The sequence below is a fragment of the Panthera pardus genome, unplaced genomic scaffold (assembly GCF_024362965.1).
Source record: "Panthera pardus isolate Hobbes unplaced genomic scaffold, ASM2436296v1 HiC_scaffold_12, whole genome shotgun sequence".
In the NCBI taxonomy this organism is placed as follows: Eukaryota; Metazoa; Chordata; class Mammalia; order Carnivora; family Felidae; genus Panthera; species Panthera pardus.
Genome location: NW_026526677.1, coordinates 95,187,879 through 95,202,105, shown reverse-complemented (window position 1 = coordinate 95,202,105; position 14,227 = coordinate 95,187,879).

The window sequence follows — 14,227 nt, the reverse complement described above, 5'->3', positions numbered from 1 at the left end:
TCCTTTTATCTTACCATGGGAAAGGGACATGTCTTCCCCACCCCCCCATCAGTTTATTTAAGATATAGCAAACGCTGAATAAGCATTCACTTATGTCATTTCTCATTATTTGGACCTGAATAGACTAATTCTAAAATAATATCTCCCCACCCTATCACACACACTCATATTACGAGTTTATAATTTGTTACAGAACCAGATACAGCTGTGATTTTTTTTTTCTTGATAAAAAAGAAAAATTAAGTAATCTGTTCACCCAACGTGGGGCTCAAATTCATGACCTTGAGATTAAGAGGTGCATGCCCTCTGACTGAACCAGACAGGAGCCCCGAAAAAAAATTTTTTAAGAATGATACAATTACTGAAAGGTGTAAAAATAAAACAGCATTTTTCTTTCTGAACCATTTGAGAGAGTCAGTGGACGTGCTGCCTACCACACCCCAAACACTTGAGTGTATATATCCTACAGGCAAGGACACTTTCCCCGGTAACTACAAGGTAACTGACAAAAATCACAAAATTGACATTGATAGATTTCTACTAACAGTCTTCAGACTCAAGTCTCTCCCATTGTCCAGAGGATCCAGAGGATCCAGTTGAGAACCACTTGGTTCATTGTAGTCTCGTTCAAGTTTAGAACAGTTCCTCAATCTTTCCTTCACTTTCGTGATGTTTTGAGATACTTTTGAAGATTGTGGGCTAGTTTATTTTGCAAACTATCCCTCAGTTTGCCTTTGTCGGATTGTTTTTTCGTGATTAGCCTCAGGTTATGAAACTGTGACAGGACTGTCACAGAAGTGAGGTTTTGTTTCTCTCGCTGCATTTTATTCACCCCTTTATTGATGATGTTTACTTTGATCACTTGATTAAGGCAGTGTCTGCCAGACCTCCCCACTGCAAAGTTACTCTCTCCTCCCATGTAAACTAGTATTTTGTGCAGAGATGCTTTAAAAATATGTAGATACCTATTCCTCATCCCCTTCCAAGCTACTCATTTCTTTATATCTGTATAGACTCACAGTTTCCTGTTATCCAAGGGGTCACAATCTGTTACTAGTCTCTCACTCACTGGGTTATAATGTTACCCTCAAATTAACCTCTTGCTAACTGGGTGATCAAATTGTGAAAACAGGCTTTTGTGACCTTCTTATCCTCAGCCTGTGAGCACTTTCTTCCTTTCTGGTACAAAATATTCCACACTCCTCTTAAACTTTTCCTGCCTCAGCCCTGTAAGGAGCCATTTCTCCAAGGATCCCTGGTTCCTTTCAGTGGAAAGGGATATGTAGAAGCCAAAACATAGGGGCGAGGTGTACTCATTGCTTTGGGGCTATCATCGTTCTCAAGCCATCTCAGTAGACGGAGCTAGGAAATATATGAGGAAGTATGCATACAGTTGACCCTTGAACAACATTGGTTTGAACTTCCCAGGTCCACTTACACACAGTTTTGTTTTTTAAGAGTGGGCAGCAAAAGCCAAAGGGCATTTATTTACAGCTGCCCACACCAGTTCCAAGACCAAATTGAAGACCACTGGTGGAAAGGTCACACCTGCTGCCTGTGAGCACGCTGGGAGAGCCCGCAGTGGCCATGAGCAACCCCCAGAAACCCCAGACCCACCCCTTCAAGTCCTCCATGATCTGGATTCCCTCTTGGTGCTAAGGTGGCTGGGACTGTTTCTATTGCCCTGGTGCCTTTGAAGCAAGAGACCAAACCAAGGTGCCAACATTACAGCACCATGCAGAGCAGAGGTAAGCAGACTTAGCCAATCGTCAGAATCACCTGAGAGGATTTCATAAAACAGGGACTCCCAGGTTTGTCCTCAAAGACTGGTCACGGCAATCCCAAAGACAGAGCTTTGGGATTTGCAAGTTTTTTTTTTTTTTTTTAATTTTTTTTTTCACATTTATTTATTTTTGAGACAGAGAGAGAGCATGAACAGGGGAGGGTCAGAGAAAGAGGGAGACACAGAATCCGAAACAGGCTCCAGGCTCCGAGCTGTCAGCACAGAGCCCGACGTGGGGCTCGAACCCACGGACCGCGAGATCATGACCTGAGCCGACGTCGGACGCTTAACCGACTGAGCCACCCAGGCGCCCCGGGATTTGCAAGTTTTTGAAGCTCCCTGAGTGATTCCAGTAGGGGAAGGTGCCCTGTTGTAGCATAAACCAGAATTTTCCAAAGCATAGCTAAAGAAGATGTACTATCATTAAAGCTTAACTAGGAATAATATTTCAAAGTATTATATTCTGGAAGCAGAGGGACCTTATGAGACATCTAGTCCTAGATGTACAGCTACACCCCAACACAAAGGCCAAACACATTCTGTGGACAAAGAGCATGCAATCTGTACAGTGCCTAGCTCAGGGGAAGTTTCTTAATTTAGATTTGGCAAATAGCAGAGGGAAGACAGGAAAATTAAAGATTTCTGGGCTCAAATAAGTTTGAAAAATGCTGAACATGGGGCGCTGGGGTGGCTCAGTTGGTTAAGCATCTGACTCTTGGTTTCAGCTCAGGTCATGATCTCAAAGCTTGCAAGCCACGTTGGGCTCTGCATTGACAGTGTGAAACCTGCTTGGAATTCTCTCTCTCTCTCTCTCTCTCTCTCTCTCTCTCTCTCTCTCTCTGCCCCCTCCCACTCACACACATGTGCGCACACTCTCTCTCTCTCTAACTTAAAAAAAAAAAAAGCCAAACACTTTAACTCCCCCACAGAGGTGATGCCTATTAGCATAGCAAAGGCTCTGACAAGCCTTCTCATAAAGGAATCTCTTAAGTTTTATTTAACCCAGCAAAGCTCAAACTTAACCATCTAGAGCAATTCATGATGGTTGCCCACCCAGTGACCTTTTGCCAAAGTCTTCCTCCTTACTAACGGATCTGTGATTTTGTTCCAGTACCTACCCCACGTTATTATGTAGTCCTGTGCTTTAGGGTAGGTGAAACTCATCCCCAGCCAAAAAGAGAAATTTATGATTGGTCCGAACCAGTCACGGTCCCATTCCCCTTGTTGGTGGTCAGTTTCTACTTGGATACATAAAACAAGGCTGGCCATTGGGACTTATCTGGAAGCTCCTAGCAGGCTTCTGGGAAAGCTGTTTCTTAATGATAAAAAGGGATGCTCAGAATGAAAGGATCTTCTTCACCCCCAAACGTTGTCTTAACTGTGAGTGATGCTTGGAATGGCTACGGCCATTGGGAGCCCGTCAAGGAATCTGAGCCAACGTGGTGAGGATGCCAATTTAGAAAAGGAACAAAATGACAGGGACTCTTTGATGATTTTGTTTAGCTGCTAAATATTTCAGAACTTCTCATTGAGATAGAGAGCCCCATATTGTTATTTTAACCAGGTGAACTGGATTTTTTTTTTATTTAAAAAAAAATTTTTTTTTAACGTTTATTTGAGACAGAGAGAGACAGAGCATGAATGGGGGAGGGTCAGAGAGAGGGAGACACAGAATCCGAAACAGGCTCCAGGCTCTGAGCTGCCAGCACAGAGCCCGACGCGGGACTCGAACTCACAGACCGCGAGATCATGACCTGAGCCAAAGTCGGCCGCTCAACCGACTGAGCCACCCAGGCGCCCCAAGGTGAACTGGATTTTAAATTATTTTCAGCTCCAAAATGGAGCATCTTTTGATGTACAAAACAACTGTTTTTCGAAACGTTAGTGTAAGCAACACGATTTGGGAAAACACTGATCTAGAGCTTTCTTTTGTATGATAGACGAGGCCTCAGAATAGCTTTCTGAGGCCCAGAAAGGTTTCCGCGGTCATCAAAGCCCACACAACTGATTAGTAAGACAGTGGGCATTGGAACCTTGATATCCTGGTTCCTAAAGAGACCAAAACAGGACCCTCCTCCTCTCCTTACACAGAACTGAAATGACCAACAGAGCCCTTCATGCTCACCTCTTCTTGCTCGTCGGGAGATGGAGCTAAAGAACAATGGAGACATTTCCATTTAATGATCCTTCTTCATCTTGGGGAACTAAAAGATGAACTTCTTCATTTTGGGGAACTAAGTCAAAAGGACGCTTCTATTCCTTTCTCAAAAATGACTAACAAACAAACAAACAAAAAAACCCCACCAAAAACAAAAACCTCAAACCCAATTTTCTGGCTCCAAGCATCATTTGTACCATCTATTATTAGGTAAACAGAAGGGAGAGCAAAATTATACTATGGAACTGACAATTGAATTGCCCATCATTCACAAGTCCACTAACTTAACCTAACAACATAATCTCTTGTTACTTCCTCTGGATGAGGTCATGGTAATTTGCTATATTTATAATGGGGTTTTGATCTAGATGAAATGTAGTTCTATTTTTACAGTGCCACACCTTCGAAGAGAGAGCTTTTTTCCTTCCTGTGATGCATTCATGAGCAAATGTGTCATCACAGATCATTACTCTAGACCTGGTGAATATGTGAATTCTTTCCTACCTTTTCTGCTCTACCTCTGATTTTTAGATAGAGGCAAACCAAAAGCAAGGCAGCAAAAACATATTCTCCCCAAACGTCTCACAGTTTACCTAAAAAAAAAGGGTGGGGTGGGGAGAGATATGTGGCCTAACTGTAGAAAGATCTAACTTTGTGAGACCACCATATATAGACATTTAAACAAAGAAAATTCTGCCAGGTCTTCTGCAAATCCCACGAAACAGTGGGTCACAATTTTCCATTAACACAGAACATGTCTTTTGAATTGGGTCCTCATCCGTGAAATAAAAATTGTATCTCTTTGGAAAAATACTAAACTCTGGGATTTCCAACGTCGTTTGAGGAAGGCTAAGCCTCAGTGATCCAGACCAAATTTTTTAATGGAATTACCCCCTTTACCAGAGACAAACATAAAACAAACGAGTATTTCTCTTTAAAATGAGAAACTGCTCTTCCCTCTTTTGCCTCCCTCTAATTCCTTATTCCCAAATTGTGGTTAGTTGGTTTTGGTCACGAATAACCTATTGGATCTTCAATTTCCTCATCTGTAATGTGAGGATAACAATTCTCCTCACAGAGGATTAGTGTAAGGATTAAATGAAATAATACCGGCAAAAATGTCTAGCCCAGTATTAGACACATAATAAATACATAACAAATGTCAGTATTTTTCTCTTCTTTTTTTTTTTAAGTTTATTTATTTTTGAGAGAGAGGGAGTGAGCAGGAGAGGGGCAGAGAGAGAGAGAATCCCAAGCAGGCCCCACACTGTCAGTGTGGAGCCCGACTTGGGGTTCAAACTCACGAACTGTGAGATCGTAACCTGAGCCAAAATCAAGAGTCAGACACTTAACCGACTGAGGGGCCCAGGCTCCCCTCTCCTCTACTTTAGATTGTCTTCTGCTTGTATGAGTCTGAGACAATGGCACGGAGACCACAGAGTCTCGGTGTCCTTCCTGGGAACACCCGACAACTGAACATGTAGAATTTTAACTTCAAAGCTAACAGGGCACAAAGGAACTGCTATTGAAGACAGGCACGCAGAAAGACTCAGTGGTACTGAAGACTATCGATGATCTTGGTCACCTCATAAGAAATCGGTAGCAATTATAAGAATATGTTTTAATATTGACTATCAAATAAAAATGTTATACGTGATAAAGGTAGTATCTCAAATCGATAGGAAAAGATACACATTTTACTAACTGGGCATCCATACAGAAGAAAGTAAAATTAGAAGCGTTGCTCACACCATCGACCAGAAATAAAAGCCAAATGGACGCAACACTGAAATGTACAAAATGAAAGCACAGAAACACTAGAAGAAAACATAGGTTGATCGTTCCATAACCTGCAGTTGGGATAAAGTTCCCTCACAAGGACTCAAAATCCAGAAGTGGGGGGGGGGGGGGGTGGAGAGGCACAAAAGATTGATAAATTTGACTACATTTGACTACATAATGCCTTCTGGTGGACAAAAAAAAAAAATGTAAATAACAAATGACAAAGTGGGAAAAAAATTTGCACCCAAAAGACAGGAAAAAAGGGCAAATTGTTCTTAAATGTATAAAAACCACACATAATGGGGCGCCTGGGTGGTGCAGTCGGTTAAGCGTCCGACTTCAGCCAGGTCACGATCTCGCGGTCCGTGAGTTCGAGCCCCGCGTCAGGCTCTGGGCTGATGGCTCAGAGCCTGGAGCCTGTTTCCGATTCTGTGTCTCCCTCTCTCTCTGCCCCTCCCCCGTTCATGCTCTGTCTCTCTCTGTCCCAAAAATAAATTAAAAAAACGTTGAAAAAAAAAATTTTTTTTTTAAAAATAAAATAAAATAAAATAAATAAAAATAAAAAAACCACACATAAAGGAAATGCAAAAGTAAAACGTCACTGAAATACTATTTCTTGTCTATTATATTGGCAAAAATTCAAGCATTTCACAGCATGCTTTGTTGGCCAGGCTGTAGAGAAACAAGCTCTCTCTTCTGTTGCTGGTGGGAATGGAAAATAATAGAGCCTCTATGAAGGGGAATTTGTCAAAATCTAGCAAAATTACATTAGTACTTACTTTCGATCCAATAATCCCACTTTCAGGAATCAAACCCAAAGGTAAATGGCAAAAGTATAATTTGACACATGCACAAGGTTTATGAACTGTTTATTACTCACAAGCCTTCTGACAACAAATGTGTGGCTTTTTTCCTCCACACCAACCAATTTTCCAACTCTCTAAATGCTAACTGGTTATCATTCAATTCAATTCAATTCAATTCAATTCAATTCAATTCAATTCTGACACTATCTGGAGTTAGCGCAGACCCCACAGGTTTAGGGCTCAGTCCCACAATACTGTCCCCCACTTCAGATGCTAATCGTAAGTTCTAGGCCACCAGTACTTCTGACTGACCAGCTATACACTACAGATTCCCAGGCACAGAAGCTTCAGTCCCGGTGGAGTTGGGTTGCAATATTCTTCTGGCACATGGATGCATTCACCAATCCAGAAGCTCCCTGAGCACCATCTATTAGGGGTTTTTATTGAGGTTCCATTAAGTGGGCGTGACTAAGTCAGTGGCCATTGGTGATTAACTCATTCTCCAGCCCCTCCCTCTCCTGAGTTGGGGCCCAAAGTTCCACGCACCTGGTTGGTTCCTATGGCAACCAGCTGCCGTCCTAAAGCTATCTGAGGGCCCACCAAGAGTCACCTCATCAGCATAAACTCCGATATGGCTGAAAGGGGTTTATTATAAATAACAAAAGACACTCCTCTCACACCTATCACTCAGGATATTCCAAGGGTTTCAGCAGCTCTTGGTTCAGAAACCTGAGACAAAGACCAAACATTATAATAAACGATGCTCCTATCACCCTTCTCGATCAAGAAAGGACAAGTGGTTTGGGAGCTCTGTGCCCGGTATCAGGATGCCTACCAAATATATATTTCTTTTTTTTAAAGATTTGAGAGAGAGAGAGAGAGAGAGAGAGAGAGAGAGCGCGCGCGCGCGCATGCACACGCGAGCACAAGCACATACATGTGCACCTGTGGGGGAGGGGCAAAGAGAGAATCGCAAGCAGGCTCTGCCTGAATCACGTGAATCGTGAATCGTGGAATCCATGACCTGAGCCAGAATCAAGAGTCAGGACACTTAACTGACTGAGCCACTCAGACACCCTTGTATATTTCGTATTATATCACAACATCACAACGACTCATTGCAGTACCATCTGCAATATATCACTCACTTGTGCACACTCTCTCTCTCAAAAAAATAAAATCAAACACAGACATTTGAGCGCATATATCATCAGGATAAATCCCAATGACAAGAAGAACTGCAAATAAAATTTAAATTGCTTTCAGGGGTGCCTGGGTGGCTCAGTCGGATAGGCGTCTGACTTCGGCTCAGGTCATGATTTCACGGGTTCTGAGTTCGAGCCCCGCATCGGGTTCTGTGTCTCCCTCTCTCTCTCTGCCTCTCCCCCACTCTCACTCTGTCTCACTCTGTCTTTCAAAAATAAATAAATGTAATAAAAAAATTAAAAAAATTTTAAATTGCTTTCAGTAGCCCTATTGTTAGTCACAGTATTAGTATAGCCACTTTGAAAGTATAATACACATTGTGTAGGATAAAGCATGTAAACTAATTATGTTAATATGACTGCCCTAAGACTCTCAGCATGAAAGAGACATAAACATAAAATCAAGAAGTTCAGTAAAAGCCTTGTGTTCTTACATCTAAATTGGAAACAAAAGCACGCACTCGTATCTTTCTCTTAAAAAAAGAAACAAGGGGCGCCTGGGTGGCTCAGTCGGTTAAGCGTCTGACTTCGGCTCGGGTCACGATCTCGCGGTCCATGAGTTCGAGCCCCGCGTCAGGCTCTGGGCTGATGGCTCAGAGCCTGGAGCCTGCTTCCGATTCTGTGTCTCCCTCTCTCTCTGCCCCTCCCCAGTTCATGCTCTGTCTCTCGCTGTCCCAAAAATGAATAAACGTTAAAAAAAAATAAAAAAAAAAAAAAGAAAGAAAGAAAAGTGCATTTCCTATCTTTTTCCACTGAAAAGACCTGGAGACCATAACCATTCCAGCACCAATAAGCATCCTTAGTGCCCAGATTGTGGTCTCTAAATAGTATTCTCACTAAAATGACCCAAGATTCCTTGCAGAAATGGCTAATTTCAGGTTGGAGCTAGAAATGTATGAAGACGAGCCTGGAACGTTTTGTACTAGAAAGCAAGGACTCTTCCAGGGCTGTGTTGAAGGACAGATAAACCAATCTGTGCATACCCTTCAGGGACTTCCACTGGCTCAAAATGAAACAATTCAAGCATCAAAAAGAGAAAAAGCTGTAAGGGATTAAATTAAAACCCATGAGTTCATAATAATCCTTTAAAAATTCATTGATCACCTGTAACATGTTAAATACATTGAAATTCATGAATTAGTGACACTTAAACTTATTAGTCACTTTTAGAGACTGCTCAGACATCAGATCTTTCATACGAAATTTGAAATACATCATTACAGTCCTTGTGTAATAAAAATGGCCATAAACACATGAAAAGATGCTCAACATCATTAGTCATTAGGGACATGCTAGTCAAAACTATAATGAGTTAGAACTTCATACCCGCAAGGATGGCTATGATTTAAAAAAAAAAAAAAAGCAATAATAAGTTCTGGAAAGAATACAGGGAAATGGGAATCTTCATAGATAATTGGTAGGAATTAATGGTTCAACCCCTTTGGAAAAACAATCTGACGGCTCCTCAAAAAGTGAAGCAGATACCTAGAAAAAAATCTAACCAAAGATGTAAAAGATCTGTATGCTGAAAACTATAGAAAGCGTATGAAGGAAATTGAAGAAGATATAAAGAAATGGAAAGACATTCCCTGCTCATGGATTGGAAGAATAAATATTGTCAAAATGTCAATACTACCCACAGCTATCTACACATTCAATGCAATCCCAATCAAAATTGCACCAGCGTTCTTCTCGAAACTAGAACAAGCAATCCTAAAATTCATATGGAACCACAAAAGGCCCCGAATAGCCAAAGTAATTTTGAAGAAGAAGACCAAAGCAGGAGGCATCACAATCCCAGACTTTAGTCTCTACTACAAAGCTGTAATCATCAAGACAGCATGGTATTGGCATAAAAACAGACACATAGACCAATGGAATAGAATAGAAACCCCAGAACTAGACCCACAAACGTATGGCCAACTCATCTTTGACAAAGCAGGAAAGAACATCCAATGGAAAAAAGACAGTCTCTTTAATAAATGGTGCTGGGAGAACTGGACAGCAACATGGAGAAGGTTGAAACTAGACCACTTTCTCACACCATTCACAAAAATAAACTCAAAATGGATAAAGGACCTGAATGTGAGACAGAAAACCATCAAAACCCTAGAGGAGAAAGCAGGAAAAGACCTCTCTGACCTCAGCCGTAGCAACCTCTTACTCAACACATCCCCAAAGGCAAGGGAATTAAAAGCAAAAATGAATTACTGGGACCTTATGAAGATAAAAAGCTTCTGCACAGCAAAGGAAACAACCAACAAAACTAAAAGGTAACCAATGGAATGGGAAAAGATATTTGCAAATGACATATCGGACAAAGGGCTAGTATCCAAAACCTATAAAGAGCTCACCAAACTCCACACCCGAAAAACAAATAACCCAGTGAAGAAATGGGCAGAAAACATGAATAGACACTTCTCTAAAGAAGACATCCGGATGGCCAACAGGCACATGAAAAGATGCTCAATGTCGCTCCTTATCAGGGAAATACAAATCAAAACCACACTCAGATATCACCTCACGCCAGTCAGAGTGGCCAAAATGAACAAATTGGGAGACTATAGATGCTGGTGAGAATGTGGAGAAACGGGAACCCTCTTGCACTGTTGGTGGAAATGCAAATTGGTGCAGCCACTCTGGAAAGCAGTGTGGAGGTTCCTCAGAAAATTAAAAATAGACCTACCCTATGACCCAGCAATAGCACTGCTAGGAATTTACCCAAGGGATACAAGAGTACTGATGCATAGGGGCACTTGTACCCCAATGTTTATAGCAGCACTCTCAACAATAGCCAAATTATGGAAAGAGCCTAAATGTCCATCAACTGATGAATGGATAAAGAAATTGTGGTTTATATACACAATGGAGTACTACATGGCAATGAGAAAGAACGAAATATGGCCCTTTGTAGCAACGTGGATGGAACTGGAGAGTGTGATGCTAAGTGAAATAAGCCATACAAAGAAAGACAGATACCGTATGTTTTCACTCTTATGTGGATCCTGAGAAACTCAACAGAAACCCATGGAGGCGGGGAAGGAAAAAAAAAAAAAAAAAGAGGTTAGAGTGGGAGAGAGCCAAAGCATAAGAGACTCTTAAAAACTGAGAACAAACTGAGGGTTGATGGGGGGTGGGAGGGAGGGGAGGGTGGGTGTTGGGTATTGAGGAGGGCACCTGTTGGGATGAGCACTGGGTGTTGTATGGAAACCAATTTGACAATAAATTTCATATATTGAAAAAAAAAAGATAATTTTAGGAAGAAAACCAAGTTATGTAGAGTACAATATGTATATTACTAAATACACAAGGTTAATATAGAGAATCTAGAAAGAAAAAAAAAGTGAAGCAGAGAGTTACCATATATGATCTACAACTCCCACCCCCAGGCACATACCCGTCAGAAGTGAAAACATGTCCACACAAAACTTGCACGTGAATGTTCATAGCAGCCTTGTCCGTAATAGTGGAAACGTAGCAACAATACGAGTGTCCATCAGCTGATGAATGGATGAAGGAAATGTGGCATATTCACGCAGTAGAATATGACGTGGCCATAAAAAAGAATGAAATACTGATACAAACTACAATATGGATAAACTTGAAAACATGAAGCTAAGTGAAAGAAGCCAGTCTCACACACACACACACACACACACACACACACACCCCACATATTGTCTGACTCCACGTATATGAAATGTCCAGAAGAGGTAAATCCATAGAGACAAAGTAGATTAGTGGTTGCCACTGGCAGGATCTGGGGAATGAGGAGGGACTAATGCGTGTGGGGCTTTGAGACATTCCAGAATTAGACGGTTGGGATGGTTGCAAGACTCTGTGAATATGCCAAAAAACTAATGAATTGTGTAGTTGTTTTTTGGTTTTTTTTATCTTAGAGAGTGTGTGAGCAAGGGAGAGGGGCTGAGGTGGCAGGGGGTGGGGAGAGAACCCAAACCAGGCTCCATGCTCAGTGCAGAGCCTGACGCAGGGCTCGATCTCGTGACCATGAGATGATGACCTGAGTGGAAATCAAAGAGGTGGACACCCAACCGACTGAGCCACCCAGGCGCCCCTGAATTATGTATTTTTAAAGTTATTTTTCTAAGTTTATTTATTTTTGACAGAGACAGGGTGCGAGCATGAGCTGAGGAGGTGCAGAGAGAGAGAAAGAGGGAGACACAGAATCTGAAGCGGGCTCCAGGCTCCGAGCCGTCAGCACAGAGCCCGACGTGGGGCTCGAACTCACGAACTATGAGATGGTGACCTGGGCAGAAGTCGGACGCTTAACCGACTGAGCCACCCAGGCGCCCCTGAATTATGTATTTTTAGAGGGTGAACTGTGTTTTATGTGAATTATATCTCAAAGCTGTTATTTCAAAGACCACTGTGTATAACTTGTTTGAATCCTGATTCAAACGTACCAACTCGAAAAGGATACCTAGAAGATACTGACTCAGTACAGACAATATTAAAGAGTCACTAATTTTATTTTACATGTGATAATTCTATTGCAGTTACTTAAAAATGATCTCTTACAGATACATCCTTAAGTACTTCACAGAGAAACCATATGACAGCTGGGATTCGCCTTTAAATAATTTAGTGGGAGTTGAGCACAGTATGTTTAGAAACAAGACTGATCACATGCTGGTCTTTGCTGAAGCTGGAGAAGGGCTTCATGCATCCTCTCATACTTTCCTCTCTACTGTTGTATATATCTTTAAATGTCCATAATATAAACATTTTAAAATTCTTTTTAAGAAAGAAAAAAAAAAAAGAAAGAAAAAAGACAGATGTTAATGACTTGTTACTTATATTCATAAGAGCCATCCTATGGGATCATCTCATTCCTAAAGCCTCTGATTCCAGCCAGGCAGAATCCCCCTCTCCCACTCTGGTGGGCCCCAGCACTCGACTCGATCTTCTGGAACAGGGTTAGGGTTACTTGTACTTCTGTCTGTGGAACTGCATGATCTATATAAACATATATCGATTACAATCTCAGTTTTCTAAAATTCTCAAGACTGGTTATTCTAAAGAAATGCTTTGTGGGGGTGGGGGTGGGGGTGGATAATTGAGAGTTTGTCCCTTGAAATTTTAAACATTTCAGGGGCAACTTGGTGTCTCAGTTGAGCATCCGAGTCTCGATTTCTGGCTCAGTTAATGATCCCAAGGTCGTGGGATCAAGCCCCATGTCAGGCTCCACACTGAGCATGGAGCCTGCTTAGGATTGATCCTCTCTCTCTCTCTCGCAAATAAAAAAAGAAGAAGAAAACATTTGAATATTTTTGGGAAAAAATCTTTTCTTTATAAAATATATTGCATGATTTTTACCTTTCTACTCAGCATTTACTTAACTGATCTACTCTATGAGTTTTTAAGAGTTAATAGTTATGTGGCACAAAAACAGACACTCAGATCCATGGAATAGAATCGAGAACCCAGAAATAGACCCACACACGTATGGCCAGCTAATCTTTGACAAAGCAGGAAAGAACATCCAATGGAATAAAGACGGTCTCTTCAGCAAATGGTGCTGGGAAAACTGGACAGCGACATGCAGAGAAACGAGCCTGGACCACTTTCTTACACCAGACACAAAAGTAAACTCAAACTGGATGAAAGACCTAAATGTAAGACAGGAAGCCATCAAAATCCTCGAGGAGAAAGCAGGCAAAAACCTCTTTGACCTTGGCCGCAGAAATTTCTTACTCAACACGTCTCCAGAGGCAAGGGAAACCAAAGCAGAAATGAACTATTGGGACCTCATCAAGATAAAAAGCTTTTGCACAGCGAAGGAAACAATCAGCAAAACTACAAGGCAACCGACAGAATGGGAGAAGATACTGGCAAATAACATATCAGATAAAGGGTTAGCGTCCAAAATCTATAAAGAACTTATCAAACTCAACACCCAGAAAAGAAATCTTCCAGGGAAGAAACGGACAGAAGACAGGAATAGATACTTCACCAAAGAAGACATCCAGATGGCCAACCGACACATGAAAAAATGCTCCACATCACTCATCATCAGGCAAATACAAATCAAAACCACAATGAGATACCACCTCACACCTGTCCGAATGGCTAACATGAACAACTCAGACAACAACAGATGCTGGTGAGGATGCGGAGAAAGAGGATCCCTTTTGCACTGCTGGTGGGAATGCAAACTGGGGCAGCCACTCTGGAAAACAGTATGGAAGTTCCTCAAAAAATTAAAAATAGAACTACCCTATGACCCAGCAATTGCACCACTAGGTATTTATCCAAGGGATACAACATCCATCGAAGGGGCACATGCACCCCAATGTTTATAGCAGCACTCTCAACAATAGCCAAAGTATGGAAAGAGCCCAAATGTCCACCGATGAATGGATAAAAAATATGTGGCATGTGTGTGTGTGTGTATACACACACACACACACACATATATATATATAAAGAGAATGAAATCTTGCCATTTGCGACTACGTGGATGGAACTGGAA